Consider the following 17,851-nt stretch of genomic DNA (forward strand, 5'->3'; position numbering starts at 1 on the left):
ATGACTCCTAACAGTTTAGTACTAGAGACTACTTCAATGGTGGTAGCATTAGTACTAGAGACTACTTCAATGGTGGTAGCATTAGTACTAGAGACTACTTCAATGGTGGTAGCATTAGTACTAGAGACTACTTCAATGGTGGTAGCATTAGTACTAGAGACTACTTCAATGGTGGTAGCATTAGTACTAGAGACTACTTCAATGGTGGTAGCATTAGTACTAGAGACTACTTCAATGGTGGTAGCATTAGTACTAGAGACTACTTCAATGGTGGTAGCATTAGTACTAGAGACTACTTCAATGGTGGTAGCATTAGTACTAGAGCCTACTTCAATGGTGGTAGCATTAGTACTAGAGACTACTTCAATGGTGGTAGCATTAGTACTAGAGCCTACTTCAATGGTGGTAGCATTAGTACTAGAGACTACTTCAATGGTGGTAGCATTAGTACTAGAGACTACTTCAATGGTGGTAGCATTAGTACTAGAGACTACTTCAATGGTGGTAGCATTAGTACTAGAGCCTACTTCAATGGTGGTAGCATTAGTACTAGAGCCTACTTCAATGGTGGTATAATTTTGGGAGTGGATAGAGAATTCAGTCCTATTTAGGGAGGTTGTTTTTTTGGGAGTGAATAGGATCAGTTTAGTCTTGATTGGGTTGAGAGCAAGGTGATTGCTTGACATCCATAATTCAGTGGATGTGAAGGCATTTTGGGTTGTTAGTTGTAGCTCAGAAGGGGTTTTAGCAGTGCAGATGATTGTCGAATCATCTGCATATTGGATGACAGTGCCATGTGTAAGTGAGTTGTGGAAGTTATTGATGAATATATTGAATAAAAGGGGGCCCAATATGCAGCCTTGGGGGACACCTGTAGAGATGCTGAGGAAGGGGGAACAGGATTGTTGCTATTTAGTTGATTGATATCTGCCAGAGAGGTAGTTTGAGAACCAGTTTAGGGTTGGGGTTGAGGCACCTAGATTGTTGAGTTTAGAGAGTAAAAGGGGGTGTGAGATAGTATCAAAAGATTTTGAAAGGTCAAGGAAAAGTGAAGAGACGATCAGACCAGAATCGTGTGCTCGATTTACTGTATGCATAAAGGAGATGAGAACTGTGTTTGTGCTATGGCCTGGTCTAAAGCCATGTTGAGTTGGGGTGAGAAGCTGGTTGTGAATTAAATGGTTGAGAAGTTGTGTATAAACACATTTTTCTAATATTTTTGAAATGGGAGAGAGGATAGTGATGGGCCTAAAGTTGAAGATGTTGGAATTTTTGCCGCCTTTGTGCAGAAGAAGAATGTATGCTTTCTTCCAGATATTTGGTATGTTCATAGGTTCATAGTTTGGTACTAGGCTATCAGCCCTAGGGCCTATATAAGCCTAGCCATAACAATTCCCTGGCTATTTCTTCCCACACTATTTACTTCCCTGGACCCCTGTCTAGCAGGGTGACTGATGTGATCCCTGGGGTGAATTTCCTTTCTCCCATTCAATCATCAAGGTTCCTTTTGAAGAGGTCCAAAGAAGTGCTGTGCTTGACATGTATGGGCAGTCTATTCCAGAGTCTGGGGAGTCTCTGGTTCAGGAATCTATCCCTCCAGCATGTTTTGTTTATTGTGATGACAAGGTTTAGATCCCTGGAGCGTGTGGCTCTGAGAGATTGGGATTTCTTTAAGTGTAGCATGTCCAATAGCTCTGGGTTTGACATGGCCTTGTATGTTAAGCAGTGATCACCTTGGAGTAGACGATAAGCGACAGAGTATAGCTGGTGTTTTTTAAGGTGGTCAGCATAGGGCAATTGCTTTAGGCCTGTGATTCTTTTAATGAGGTATTTCTGCAGCCTTTCCAGTTGTTGCAGATGTCTTGAGAGGTACATACCAAATGGGGTGTTGTATTCAATAATGGGTCTAATGAGGGATGAGTACAGTGGGACAATGACCTCCTTTTTCCTGGATGAAAAGCCCTTAATGATGAGATGTGCCACATAGAAGGATTTCCTGACTGTTGTGGCAATGTGGTTATTGAAGGTGAGACCACTGTCCACCTGTGTCCCTAAGACTCTTATCACACTTTCGGTGTTTAGTGTACTGCCACCTATGTGGTAATTCACGGGTACATGTTTTTTCCCAAACGGGATAACTATACATTTCTTGGCATTGAGCCTGAGCCCATGGCTCTGGCACCAAGCATCTGTTTCTGTAAGGCCCTTTTGTAGAGTATCGACATCATTTGGGGATTCAATAATGGCTCCCAGTTTGCAGTCTTCTGCAAACTTTGTTAGCCAGAGTCCCTTAGTGTTGGCCTGTACTTCAGAGAAGTAGATGTCAAACAAGAGAGGTCCCAGGACTGAACCCTGAGGTACTCCACTTGTCACTTGTCTGGAGCTGGATTTGGACTCAGCTACTTTTACAGTCTGGGTTCTGTCAGTAAGCCAGTTGGCAACCCATCGAGTGATGTAGGGATTAATGCCCAGCTTAGTAAGTTTATCTATGATTCCAGAGTGGAGGATGGTGTCAAAGGCCTTGGCGAGGTCCAGATAGGCTGTGTGGACTGCCTTACCCTGGTCCATGGCTCTGGAGACTGATTCGAAGAAGTCAATCAGGTTCAGGAGACAAGATCGGCCCTTCACGAACCCAAACTGGGTGGGGTCCAGTGTTTTATGGTTGCCAATGTCTGTTTATACGTTCCATGATAATACGTTCCATGGCCTTGCAGATCAGGCTCGTCAGACTGATGGAGCGGTAGTTCCTGTGATCCAAGGTGGATCCCCCTTGTGGAGTGGGATAACTGTAGCTGTGCACCACTCATTGGGCATGAAGCCTGAGGTGAGGGTATGATTAAACATGACACTTAGGTGAGGTGCCAGTTCATTTTGTAGTTCATGTAGTACACAGCCTGGGATGTCATCTGGTCCCATGGATGCTGTATTTTTAGCTTTGGAGACTGCGTTTTTTACCTGTGTGGCCGTTATTACCGGAATTTGGTAATCTTCCGGTATTGAGTTGGGCCATTTAGGGGGTGAGAGGGGTGTGAAGTTGGCACTGAATCGATCTGCCAGGATATTGGCAATATCCTTGGGATCAGTATATTTAATGCCATTCTGTTGTAGCTCAGAGCAGATCTGAGCATTGCCATTTAGATTCTTGACATAGTTATAGAATGCCTTGCGGTTGTCTTTGGAATCTGGCAATTTTATTTTTGTAACTAGCTTTGGAGGATTTTATGAGGGATCTCAGCTTCTTGCTGAGTCTGGTAAGGGAGTTTTTTGCATCCTGGGATTTTCCTCTTTTCTGCAACAGTTTCTTCCTTTTGTTGTAAAGTTTGTTTATGGCAGGGGACCACCAGATTGGCTTCCTTTTTTTGGAGGAGAGCATCTTGGTTCTATTTGGGATGGCACGATTCATGCATGAGTGGATGTGCTCGTACAGTGCCTTAGTGTAGGAGTCAGCAGTCGAACTTTCAGTTCCCGTCTGCATGGGTGTCATGAAGTTTGTAACTTCTGACTTGAATAGCATGAAGTTAGCTTTGGAGAAGTTTTTTATGGAGGTTTCTTTACTGGGGGGTGGGGGTGGGATGTGGATGTTAAGGGTGATTAGCTTATGGTCTGATCTGACCAACGAGGGGTGACCATAGGTGTGGAGCATCGATTTCCCATGTTGGTAATGACCAGGTCTAGGATATTGGAGCCCCTGGTGGGACTATGGATTAGTTGATCCAGGGCATTGGAATTTATGAATTCCAAGAACCATTGGGCAAAGGTGTTGGTACATGAGTAGTTTTCCCAGTTAATGGCAGGGTAGTTGAAATCACCCAGTATTAGGGTGTTTGGTTGTATATTAATATTTTCCGGTATGTTTAGAAAGGTGTAGTGAGAATCTTGGGACATGGTGGGGGATCTGTAGCAAGCTACAATTTGGATTGCAGTCTTAGCCAGTGTTAGTTGCACCTGGAGAATTTCAGACACATTGTGTTGGGCAACTTACCTGGTGGTGTGAATATCTTTGGTGAATATGGACACTCCTCCACCTTTAGTGTTTCGATCCTGGTTTGGTGGCCGAAAAGTGTAGTAAGAGTTGTAGCCTGGTATTGCAGGGGTGCTCTCTGGAGCCTTGAACCAGGTCTCAGTTACTGCACAGATATCGATGTTCTCCATTTTTAGGAGTGCATCGAGAGAGTGCATTTTGAGGTTTAGACTTCTAGCATTAAGTAGCATTACCTTCAGATTTTGCATGCTTGTACCTGTTACAGTGGTGGTTTTGTCCTTTGAACTTTGCCTAAAAAAGGCACTATAGGGGTGGCAAGAGCCTTTGCCAGTAACCTCATTCCCAAGGTCGACAGGTGCAGACCATCTCTGGCAAAGCATTGTGGTCTGTCGATCATGCCATCCCAGGCAGACAGATACTGGATCTCATTTGAATGACACCAGAAGCTTAGCCAATTGTTGAAGTCAATCATTTTGTCCTTATATTGTGGTATCATTCTGAGCAAATGCAGGATGCTACTCAGGGCTAGGGTCATACCTGTCTGGGCCACATGATCCAAGAGCTCTTCCATGTCTCTTTTCATGTAGTCCAGGGAGGTACATCTCAAGTCATTCACTCCAACATGGACAATGACAGAGTCATATTTGTACTTGTTGTGGAGTGACTTGAGTGCATGCGTTATGTGGCGGATCCTGGCACCCGACAGGCAGCTCACTGTAATTTTCTCCTTGTTCAGCCTGGTGAGTGGGACATCAGTGTGCCTGAGTATAGAGTCACCTATGACTAAAGTGTTAGGTACATTGTCTTGCCTTAGGGGCTGTTGCTGGGTGGCACACTGGTGTTGTGAGCTATGTGACACTTTGGTTGTGATTGGTGTTTGCGTTTCAGCTTCGGAGGTCCTTGTTGCTTGGGCAGGTTACAATTAAGGGCATCCACATATGTGGATTTAGTGTTGCCATGTGTGGATGTTGGTGGTGTGAGTTTAGAAGGGCTATGTGTTGCTTGAGGTGTAGTGTGGGTGTTAACCTTCTTCTCTTGACTGTCTAGCACAATCTTGGGTGGAGAGAGCTCTGCTTCCAGTTTGGCTATGTAAGAGCATCTCTCACAGATTGTAGGTTGTCTGCGTAGGTGAGGCAATGGTTGCATTGCCCCAGTATGCGCAGGTTCACCAGGTGGACAGGAGAAATCACTGGAAGCGTAGCCTTGGACATGCCTGGTTTGGTGCTTTTTTTTAAATGTACAGGAACTGTTTTCCCTTCCCTTGCAAGGTACTTTGCAATTATAGACTCTTTAGTGCCTATGATTAATTTCAACTTATTAATAAGGAGAATTGAGTGCTTGTATCAGTTTAAGGCTTCCTAGTGCTTTCCAGCAGGTATTAGAGCAAGTGCTAGTCACAGAGATGCTTAAAGGTAAGATGAAAAAAAAAAAGGTTTATCCTAAACACTGCAGTGTGCCCTAGAGAAGTTAGATGTGAAAGTAGGTAACTTAAGTTTTACCTGTCTAAAAAGTTACATTTTAGAGGAGAGTCACTATTTTTAAAACAGCAAGATAGAGTGAATGGGGGTGATCACTTTTGTATTCCGGTACTATGGAATACAGTAGAATGGCCTATAAATTTAAATAGTTGAAGGGGAGTGATTTCACAAAATGATAATTTTGTGCTTACTTACACAAGCCAGTGAAAGCAGAGAGGAAATGAGATATATGGTCAAATTAACATAAGAGGCAGGCAACTAGAAAGACAGTGGTATTTAAGAACACGACAGTGACAGGGTGGGGAGATGGGGAAAAATTTCTGCCTGACACAAGAGACAGAGCTGTTGGGTCTTTTAAAGTTTTAATATGCAGTTAGAAGCAGAACACAAGCAAAACACAAGGTAAAGAAAACAAATCACAGCACTCAAAATATAAAAAGGCAATAAACTAATACAAAATACAACAAATAAAAAGCAAACCAAGCTTTCCCTCACAGCAAAGTGTAGCAGAGTCTGGGTGAGCCTTTCCAATAAATGTGGGATTCTTGGATTGATTTATTGAAAAGTATACTAATGGGGTAAGCAATGGAGCTTGCAGATATTTTTAGGAATTCAGCAGGTAAGTTGTCAGGAGTGCAAAGTTTGAGTTTTAGAAGGAATTTCTTTATGGTGCATGTGGGAATAGGTGAGAAAGAAAATTTGGTGGAGAGGAAGGTTTAGAATGATTAGATTGTTGGTCTGATGAGTTAGGGTTAGAAGGAGGGAAAGTGGTGGTCAGCTTGGCAATGGTGTTGATGAAATACGAGTTAAAGAGAGAGGCTATATTAGAGGGGGGGTTCATCTGGGTATGGGCAAGGATTGCTTAAGGATTGCATAGCTTAAGGCCTTTCTATATTCATTTTCCTTACTTCCTCACTGAAGTAGAGGTACTTTGTCACCAGTGTGAGCACAGTACCATTGAGACCCTGACGTCCTATACTGACCCTGCTCCCCAAACTACACTCTGAGATCTCACTACCCCAATAAAATACTATATAACTTCCTGCAATTAAACAGAATAATTTCCAATATCTTTAAGAAATCCTGAGCTAATCTGACAAAGGACTGACTGATAGTTATTTTCACATTCAGCAGCTGCTCAGTAGGGCCCCACTCCATTCGCCCTCGCTACGCTCGGGATCACATCGCTCTCTTCCCACCCCCATTCCCATCCACCCCCATATCATTTCCTTTATACTTATCCACCTGAACCACACCCCTTCCAGCTCCTCCCCTGCCCCTCCCAACTACTTCCTTACTGACACACCTCTTCCCCTATAGTACCTTCATACACCTCAACTTTCCCACTTTCTACACATACTCTACCTTCAAACCATGCCTTTCAAACCTCAAGCCTTACTCCTGATACCTATACTTTACTTTTTATACCTTGTCATCTTATCACACACATCTTCCCCCACCCTACTTCTACCCAACAAACAGTACTCTACATCCAAATACCAAACTTGAGACTCCTCTGCAAACCAGTCCTTCTAACCCAAACTATGCCACTCCCCTTCCTAAAATAAAATTATCTCCCTCCCAACCACATCAAAGCAGAAAAAGAATGTCTCCCCATTTAAACACTTACTCTACTTCAAACCACTATTTTTGTTAGGAGACATCCATCCTATACCAGGCCCCTCCCAAACTACCATAAATAATAATCCTCTTGTACAAACATCTACTAACCTCACCCCATTAAAAAAGCAAGTATCTTTCTGCTCTATCAACCTCAGGAGTGTAGTAAATAAATTACAAGACTTCCATGTCTGGTTAGCTAACTATACCCCTGACATAGTCACCCTAACTGAAACCTAGCTGAAACCATATAATAAAGATAGTGAAATTACCCCACCTGGCTATAACATCCTACGACTTGATAGACAAAAGAAAAGAGGAGGAGGGATAGCCATACTCTTCCATGGCCACCTCTCAATAACTACCCCAAACCTCCCTCTACCCACTTTTTCTACAGCTGAACTCCTACTTACCAATATTAAACTTAACAACTTTACCACCACAAGTGTTGTAGCAATCTACACCCCCCTGATGATAATCTTAGTATAATGGAGAACATCCTACACCACCTCTCACAGACCATCCTTAATGAAACCATCATTCTAAGGGATGTAAACATAGACTGCTTACAATTCAAATTCCCCAAACTACCTCTTGTATAAACCTACATGGATTTGAGCAACTAATCACTTCCCCTACCCATATTAGCAAGTCACACCTGCCACAGTTTCTCCTGGACTTGATTTTGTTGTCTCATCCCCAAAATTACCACAAACCTCACACTCTACCAAATTCCCTTAGTGACCACTGCCCTATCATAGTAAATAGACACACTCCCCATTTCACCAGACCTTTCAGGTTTATCACCTCCCACATCTTTTTGTCCAGACTCTTTCATAGACAAACTCTCTAATATTAACTGGTCCCATCTCACTACACTCCCCTTAGATGAGGCTGTCCACTCTTTCAACGCTACCTTTCTAAGCATCCTTAACTCCCTAGCTCCCCTCCGTACTATCAGAATCAAAACAAACACCGCACCTTGGTTGACCAAACATACTAGAGCCTATGGAACAAAACAAAGACCCCTTCTCTCCTACAGACTTACAAAGAACTTAGAAATCAAATAAAAAAAATTATCAACAAAGACAGGATCAACTTCTATGCAAACCCTCCCACTACCCTAAAATCTGACCCTAAAAAATTCTGGAACTCAATCAATCATATACTGCATCCAGGAAACCCTTCCCCTCCTAACCCATGCCCAATTAAAACTTTTGAAGAAACTGCCACTGAATTTAACAATCATTTTATTAATTCAATCTTCTTCTTCTTCTTCCTTTGGCTTTTCCCGGTTAGGGGTCGCCACAGTGGATCACCTGTCCGCTCAATAACTACCATAATTAATGACCTTCCCACTAGTAAAAATACTAAAAAACCCACTTTCTCATCTTCACCTCCTTCTCCTTCTAACTCTTTCTCTCTTACATCTGTCTCAACTAAATATATTAAATCTCTACTCTCTAAACTCAAACCCTGCTCCCCATCAGCTGATAACCTACCCTCTTACTTCCTACATACAGCTGCTGAACCCCTAGCCTATCCAGTATCCATCCTGATCAACTGATCTATATCTGAATCATACATTCCATCAATATGGAAAACTTTCTACACATTACCTATACATAAAGGAGGTAATTGTTCTTATATATCAAACTTCAGACCAATTGCTATACTGTCTCCTCTCTCCAAGATTCTTGAGAAATGCATTCACAAGCAGATAATATAATACCTTCTCCAACAGAACATTCTAACACACACACAACATTGATTTCGTCCCAAACACAGCACTACAACTGCACTAATATCCTTCATTAATACTGTATCACTGGCCGTGACAATAAACTAGTCTCATGTCTGTTCCTCGACCTGTCCAAAGCCTTTGACACTGTCTCCCATCCCCTCCTCCTAGACAAACTCTCTCACCTAAGATGCTCTCCTCCCACCATATAATGGTTTTCCAGCTCTCTCTCTACCAACAAGCTGTTAAATGGCACTCTCCTCTTTCACTCCCCCTAAGTGTCCCAATGGGTGTCCCCCAAGGATCCATACTGGGGCCACTGCTCTTCAATATTTTCACCAACCTACTTTACACTTCTTGTCCCAACTCCACACTTGTACAATATGCTGATGATTCTACAGTCATCACCATTGCTGACAATCCATCTGACCTCCACTCTACTACCCAAGCATCATTCAACACCATAGAGATATGGCTTTGTGACAACAAATTAATTCTCAACCCTAAGAAAACTAAGCTCCTACTCTTCCTCCCTAAAAACCTCATCAATCACAAAACAACATTTTCCATCCTAGCTAGCAATAACACTGTCGTTACCTCTGACCCTAGAACTAAACTGCTAGGAGTCATAATAGATGATCAGCTTAAATTTGATCTCCAAGTCACCACCTCTATCAAAAAGACTCACCAGAAACTCAGACTCCTTAACAGAAACAAAAGACATTTAGCCAACTCAGCCAGAATAACTCTCTCCCATGCATTTCTTCTTCCCACCCTCCTTTATAGCTCTCAGTTATACACAAATCTTAACACCACACTCATAACCAGACTTGAAACTACGTATAATAAAAGTTGCCAGATTTGCTGCAAACCAAACCTACAAATCACATCATTGCCATTCCCTCATTTGTTGCTGCTACTACAGCAACTGTTAATTATCCACTCAATCCTCTATCTACCATCTTTCTGCCCTAGCCTTCAATCAATTATAACTATTCCACAACCAGGACATTACGTAGCTCAGACCAAGACTTCCTACAGATCTATAAATCCAAAACCAAATCAGGGTGTTTACATTATAACTACAACCCTGCTACAACTTGCAACCAACTACCCCTAGAAATTAGGTCCCTTAACCAAACAAAACATTTCAAACTAGCCACTTGGGAATATCTAATAAATAAATGGTCCTGCCATTGTAGTCATCCTCCCTGAAACTACCTAACCCTAACTTGTCTCTCATCCTTCCTTTCTCTTCCACTGTCTGTCTTAATATCCATCTACCCCTCTGTCTCGTTGCTTAACCTCTACATTACCTTACTACTCCATCTGTACCTGTACTGTATATAAATAACTACTTAGGAATAATGAACACTGTTTTCCCTACATTGACATCGTACCTAAGTTTTTGTTTTACAGATTCTGACATTGTACTCTACTGCTTTTCTGTATGATTTATTGTAAATGCTTTTTGCAGTTTGATCTCTAACATTTATACCCAACTGTTTTCTGTAAAATTTTATTGTAAAATGTTATTTCTTTAATTGTTTTAGCTGCCAGTGCAATTTTCTTGCTGACTTCATGTAAAATATTAATACTGATTGTGGAGCTTTTCTCCTCAGGTCTCCACTGAAAACGAGCTAATCATCAGCTGGACTAATCCAGTTAACAAATGTAAAATAAAATAAAATAATAAATAAATAAAATTGGTGTTAGAGCCTGGGTGTATAAGGGAATTTATTGCTCCCCAGAATTTTTGTGGGTTTAGTCTATAAGGGAATTTATTGCTCCCCAGAATTTTTGTGGGTTTAGTCTATGCTGGTCCTGTAGTTTCTGGAAATATTCTTTTTAGTTTTTGGTTACCTGCCATTTGGCCTGATTACGTAGTTGTTTATATAGTGCCAGGTCAGCTGGGTTTTTATATTTTTGCCATGATTTCCAAGCTTTGTCTCTAGTGGACATGATTTGCTTTGTAGATTTGGTGAGCCAAGTGGCATGATTAGTCTTCACTCTATAGTCGGGGTGGTGCTACCCTGTCTAAGATTTTGAGAAATGTTGAACTGAGTAATTCAACTGCATCATCAAGGGAAATGTTTTTTAATGGTACCCAGTTTGTATGCTGTAATATTTTGTTTAGGGTTTCTGGAGAGAACTGGGATATGACTCTAGTTTATTTTAATTGGTGGTTATGAACAGTTGTGGAAGTTTTATGTATAGTGAAGGCTGGTAAGTGGTCACTGATGCTGTTTGGTAATGTTCCAAAGGCAGAGATCTTATTTGGGACAGATACAAGGATCCAATCTAAGATTGAGCCTTGGTTCTTTTTGTTATTGGGCCTAGTTATATCAGAGATAAGTTGAGTGTAGTTGAATAAGTTAATGTTAGCTTGAGGGTTTTGGTTAGAGATATCTAACCAGTTTATGTTTACATCCCCTAGGATGATTGTTTAATTTTGAATATTTTTGGATGACCAAGCTAGAATTTCCTCTAGAATGGGAATGTTGTCACCTGGGGGAATGTATAATACTATGATACAGAGGGTTTTATAGTTATTTAGTTTCACAAGGGTTACTAAAATAGAATATTATTAGAATAGTATAGTTATTTATTAATTTTATTTATTGATGTTTGTTTACAGGGAAAGTCCACTGGGCCAGTATGACCCCATTGTCAGTGGAGGCCTAGGGGGAAAAGCTCCAATATTACAGTAATAATTAAATACAAGTTTCAAAAGTACAAACATTTGGGAAGCAAAACAATCCAGACTAGCATAAAAATCAGCAGAAGTCCAAAAGTAACATATGTACAGCGGGTCTATATTACATTATTGAAGTTTCAGAACTTTAAACACCATATGTTCGACACCATATGATCGAAGTACTGAAACTTCGAAAATGTAAAAAAAAAAAAAAAAAAACCATAAGTAACTGCTGTAAGCAGGGGGGCAAACCTCTCTGCACCCCCACACCCCCGCTACTTAAATATACCAACTCTGAGATCACATTTTAACAGAGTTAGGCACAGGAAAGGGAAGGTTTCCCTTTCCTATGCTGTAGCGTGATCTTGGAGTTGGTATATTTAAGTAGCGGGGGGTGCAGGGGGCTGCTTACAGCAGTTGCTTATGTTTTTTTTTTGTTTTTAATTTTTTTTTTTTTTTTTACATTTTCGAAGTTTCAGTACTTCGATCATTTGGTGTTTGGAGTTCTGAGACTTCGATAATGTAATAGAGACCCATGTACAGCATACAACAGAACAAAATTCAGTAGTTTTAAAGGCAGATATAAGCATCTCAATTCTGTTTCACTTATGAGATTACAAAATATGATACAGATAAGTATAGAAGAAATACAATGTTTCATAGAAAATGTAATCTGCTGATGGTTAAATTTATTTCCAGGGATTGCCTGAAGGAAGTTCTCACTTCAATATGGTTAGATAGCCTGAAGTGAAACACAAGAAGCAAGAGAGAGAGAAGAGGGAATTTGAGAGTGGGGCTAGTATAGGAGCAGGAATAGTTCTGATGAGTAGGGAAATCAGGTGATTGCATACTGTGGAGTAGAAGGGCCAGTAGAGCAGTTACATACCCACTTAGAAAAAAAGGTACTTTTGTAGAGCAGTTTTAAAGGCAGAAGGACTTTGTTTGCTGCAGACAGAAGAGGGAGTAGCTATGGTCCAGGAGTATAGAAGCTTTCCTGCTGCTAGGCTGGGTTTATGAATATGGAAAAAGTATTGGTGTTCTGATCGTAGTGGTCTAAGGGGAGTGTAAGTGGTAAGCAAGGAACTGAGCGCTGGACAGTCTTGTAGTTTATGAATTAGTTTATGTGTGGTGGTAAGCTGAAGGAATAGCAAGTAATGGGAGAATTCAAGCCATTGAAGTTTTCTTAATGCGATACAGTGATGGGAAGAGTGATGGTTATTTGTAGCAAATTTGGCAATTTTATTGTAACAGGATTCTAGTTTTAGTTTTGAAGTAGACCAAATTAATTAATAAAGGTGCCCCATAAGTTAAGGAGGTAATAAATAAGAGAGTGTTAATGCTTCTTTAGTTGGTAAGGAGAGGACTCTGTTATGCCTGTATAATAGTCCTAGTTTTGTATGTATTTTATTTATATTGGACTGGATATGCAGATCGAATTTTAGGTCTTCGTCGATTATGACTCCTAGCAGTTTAGTACTGGCTACTAATTCAATTTTTGTGGAGTTTGATGAGAATATGTTGAAGTCTACTTTGTTGAAGGATGTATTTCTTTTAGGGGTAAACACAAGTTTTTTTTTTTTTTTGGCATACAGAGAAAGGTGTTTTTTATGGAGTCAGGATTCCACAGTAAAGAAGGCAGCTTGGATATTTTGTTGTAGTATGGTGGGATTGGGAGAAGAGCAGACTATAGTCGAAATATCTGCATACTGAACGTGGGATGTATCTGGGATAGCTTGGTGAAGATTGTTTATGAATATATTAAACAGAAGAGGGCCTAATATTGAGCCTTGAGTTATGCCGGTAGGGTTATGAAGGCAGTGGGACATAGAGTTATGCTATTTAACAGCATGTTGCCTGTTTGAGAGATACATTTTAAACCAGCTGAGTGACTGGGAGGATAATCCTATAGAAGAGAGTTGGGCCAGGAGGATAGAATGAGAAATAGTATCAAATGCTTTTGATACATCCAGGAAGAGAGTAGATACTGTGAGACCTGAGTCACGGGCTTTATTGATGATATCTAAGAAAGAGATTAGGGCAGTAGATGTACTGTGCCCAGGACGGAATCCATTTTGGGTTGGGTAGAGGATGTTATTGTTTAGAAAGTACTGGAGAAGTTGTTTCTGAACACATTTATCCAGAATTTTGGAGATGGCGGAAAGTAGAGCAAGTTGTGTAACAACTTAACCATAACTGTAGCTGTTAGACTGACCGCTGTTGCAGTATTACACCCTAGCCTCTATTCGCCCTTTTCTTCTTTTTGTGGTGAGGTAGGTGATTATCTTTTCCTCCTCTCCTTTGACTTGTACACATGCTTATAGTTGTCTCTACTTCAGCTTCAGTTCTTTGGTCTGCAGCAAGAAAGTCTTGAGATAATTCACAACCGTCCTTCCCTTATGCACCTCTGACTTCATTTAGAAAAGGTCATACTTTGAACATATGTTATGAGGGGAGGGCACTCAGGCTTTGGTATGCTGGCTGGATGTACAGCTATCCTTGGCAGGATATCCCATCAGTTCATAATACTGCTATAGTGATCAGTCGGATGTTTACTGTTACGGTAAGTTCTTACACAAATATACTTTGCAGTCCCCCCCCCAAAAAAAACTAGACCTTGAACTGTAAAATGGAAATATATGCATCTTGCTTGAACTCACTCTGCAGAATACGGTAGCAGAATTGGAGTGAGTATTTGGTTTGCACTAAAGTGTTCAGCATGAACAAAGCCACTGATTTACAATTACTAAAAACAAATTATCATTAGTTGAAATTGTGAGTTATATACTGATAATTGCTATTATAGTTTTAGTCACTACTGTGATTTCTTTAAAAAAACTTTTGTATTATAAAAGCAAAATGAAAGCAGATTTTAAAAATCTAAACTAGAAAGGGTACACTTGGTGAATACAAGAATAAATGCAAGCTCTATGAATGAGTAATTTAGTCAAAAATGCTAAAATGTTGTTGCTTTTTCCCATACCTACAAAGTACAAGATTTCACAGATTTTTCTGAAGAAAATGGAAAAACAATGACACTCTGCAAAACTTGGCAAAACAAGGTAATTCCTTAATGGACAGTCTAAATTATTTTGCAGCAGATTGACTGACAGGCTTCCACAGTAAGCTTGCATCAAGGTCAGTCACTGGTAAAGGATAGTACCTAAATGAGGTGTATGAAACCCATCAGATAACCAGTAAACTAGCAAGGATGATGTTTTCCTTACAAAAGAAGCAGAGAACAAATTCCTTCTTGGGTCATGTTATTGTGCTAATTGTTGAAGGCGAATAATGTGTTACAATCTAATCACCGGGATTAGGAGTCTGCAGTGACAGTAGGCAAAACAAAAAATATTTTCAGTACTAAGAAAGAAACAACAGAAAAAAACAAAGGAATGGTTTCTGAACAAGTCAGCATGAAAGAAAATATTTCAAAAATATGTCTATAATTGCCATATTTAGGGTGGGATAAATCCCCAAGAACAGATTAGGCAACTGGGTTTAGTTAGTGGCTTGGATGTCTGAGGTGCTGGCAGATGAATGTTCTCAGGGGCACACATGGAGGGGAGGAAAGCATGGATGGAAGAGAAAAAAATGACATTTCTCAAGACTAAGTCGAAAGATAATCAAAAGCACCATCCCAATTTAATCTCATTCTTCATGGATACTAAAGATGTAGAACCTGCTGTAAAAGCTTATCTCTACAAAAAAAGTCTAAAGCCTCATATCTAGAAAATCTGCGTTAAATACTGGCTTGTGTAACACTATCTTTTCCATGTCTTAATGGTCTTTGACATAAGGTGTGAAATGCAATCTCAGTATTTTTGAACTACATTCAAATACTTATCTCTAGTCATCAGCTCAATAATTGTCCTTGCCTTTTCTAAAGACCTCAATTCCAGTCGTTTTGTCTCTGTTACTATATTCACTACTTCTAATATAGTTGGTTTAGATTTTGATTTCCATTTTCTAGTAATTGCTCTTTTGGCAGCCACCATAATTAGAGACAGCAAGGCCTTACCATGTCTAGGCAATTCTGATTTTGTATCATAGCTCAGAAAAATCATCTCCCTCATCACACCAGTCCGCCCACCCAGCATCTAAAATGGGGATTGTGGGAACAATACATACAGGGGAGAGATGAGGTTTAACAGGCGGCAGGTCTTAAATGAGCTATGTAATGTTTGACTGAGAAAGACTGGGTAGATTAAAAGTGATGCATAATGTTTGCAACTGGAAGTGTGTCAGTATGGTTTGTGATGTAAAATGCTTGCAACTAGGATTGTGTAGGTGTGGTTTGTTTTCATTTATATAAATGTATGATTTCTTATGTTGTAAGTGATGGTTTAATAAAGATGTTTCATAAAAAAAAAATTTGTCTTTACCTGATATTGTTTTGGAATCTCACTCCAGTGATATTAATGTTAAAGTTTGTGTTCACTTACGAATTGTTCACAGGTTGGTACTAGGCTATCAGCCCTAGGGCCTATACAAGCCTAGCCATAACAATTCCCTGGCTATTTCTTCTCACACTATTTACGTCCCTGGACCCCTGTCTTACAGGGTGACTGACGTGATCCCCGGGGTGAATTTCCTTTTTCCCATCCAATCGTCAAGGTTCCTTTTGAAGAGGGCCAAAGAGGCACTCTGTTTGACATGTATGGGCAATCTATTCCAGAGTCTGGGGAGTCTCTGGGTCAGTAACCTATCCCTCCAGCATGTTTTGTTTATTGTGATGACAAGGTTTAGATCCCTGGAGTGTGTGGCTCTGAGGGATTGGGATTTCTTTAAGTGTAGCATGTCCAACAGCTCTGGGTTTGACATGGTCTTGTATGTTAAGCAGAGATCGCCTCTGAGTAGACGACATGTGACAGTGTATAGCTGGAGTTTTTTTAAGGCGGTCAGCGTAGGGCATCTGCTTTAGGCCTGTGATTCTTTTAGTGAGGTATTTCTGCAGCCTTTCCAGTTGTTGCAGATGTCTTGAGAGGTACATACCAAACGGGGCGTTGTATTCTGTAATGGGTCTAATGAGGGACAATGACCTCCTTTTTTCTGGATGAAAAGCCCTTAGTGATGAGGTGTGCAATATAGAAGGATTTCCTGACTGTTGTGGCGATGTGGTTATCGAAGGTGAGACCACTGTCCACCTATGTCCCCAAGTCTCTTTTCACACTTTCGGTGTTTAGTGTACTGCTACCTATATGGTAATTCACGGGTACATGTTTTTTCCCAAAGGGGATAACTATACATTTCTAGGCATTGAGCTTGAGCCCATGGCTCTCCCACCAAGCATCTGTTTCTGTAAAGTCCTTTTGTAGAGTATCCACATCATTTGGGGATTCAATAATGGCTCCCAGTTTGCAGTCATCTGCAAACTTTGTTATCCAGAGTCCCTTAGTGTTGGCCTGTACTTCAGAGAAGTAAATGCCAAACAAGAGCGGTCCCAGGACTGAACCCCAAGGTACTCCACTTGTCACTTGTCTGGAGCTGGATTTGGAGTCGGCTACTTTTACAGTGTTGGTTCTATCAGTAAGCCAGTTAGCAACCCATTAGGTGACGTAGGGATTAATGCCCAGCTTAATAAGTTTATCTATGATTCCAGAGTGGGGGATGGTGTCAAAGGCCTTGACGAGGTCTAGATAGGCTGTGTGGACCACCTTACCCTTGTCCATGGCTCTAGAGACTGATTCGAAGAAGTCAATCAGGTTCAGGAGACAAGATCGGCCCTTCACAAACTCAAACTGGGTGGGGTCCAGTGTTTGAAGGTTGCCAATGTCTTTGTTTATAAGTTCCATGATAATACGCTCCATGGCCTTGCATATAAGGCTCATCAAACTGATGGGAGGGTAGTTTCCAGGATCCAAGGTGGACCCCCCTTTGTGGAGTGGGATAACTGTAGCTCTGCGGCACTCAGTGGGCACGAAACCTGAGGTGAAGCTATGATTAAACATGACACTTAGGTGAGGTGCCAGTTCATATTGTAGTTCATGTAGTACACAGCCCGGGATGTCATCTGGTCCCATGGATGCTGTATTCTTAGCTTTGGAGAGTGCATTTTTTACCTGTGTGGCCGTTATTACCGGAATCTGGCAATCTTCCGATATTGAGATGAGCCATTTAGGGGGTGAGAGGGGGTGATGTTGGCACTGAATCGATCTGCCAGGATATTGGCAATATCCTTGGGATCACTATAGTTAATGCCTTTCTTTTTTAGCTCAGAGCAGATCTGAGCATTGCCATTTAGATTCTTGACATAGTTATAGAATGCCTTGTGGTTGTCATTAGAATCTTTGGCAATTTTTTTTTCATAACTAGCTTTGGAGGATTTTATGAGG

This window comes from Protopterus annectens, chromosome 7.part1, assembly GCF_019279795.1.
Source record: "Protopterus annectens isolate FY-2018-M chromosome 7.part1, PAN1.0, whole genome shotgun sequence".
Lineage (NCBI taxonomy): Eukaryota > Metazoa > Chordata > Ceratodontiformes > Protopteridae > Protopterus > Protopterus annectens.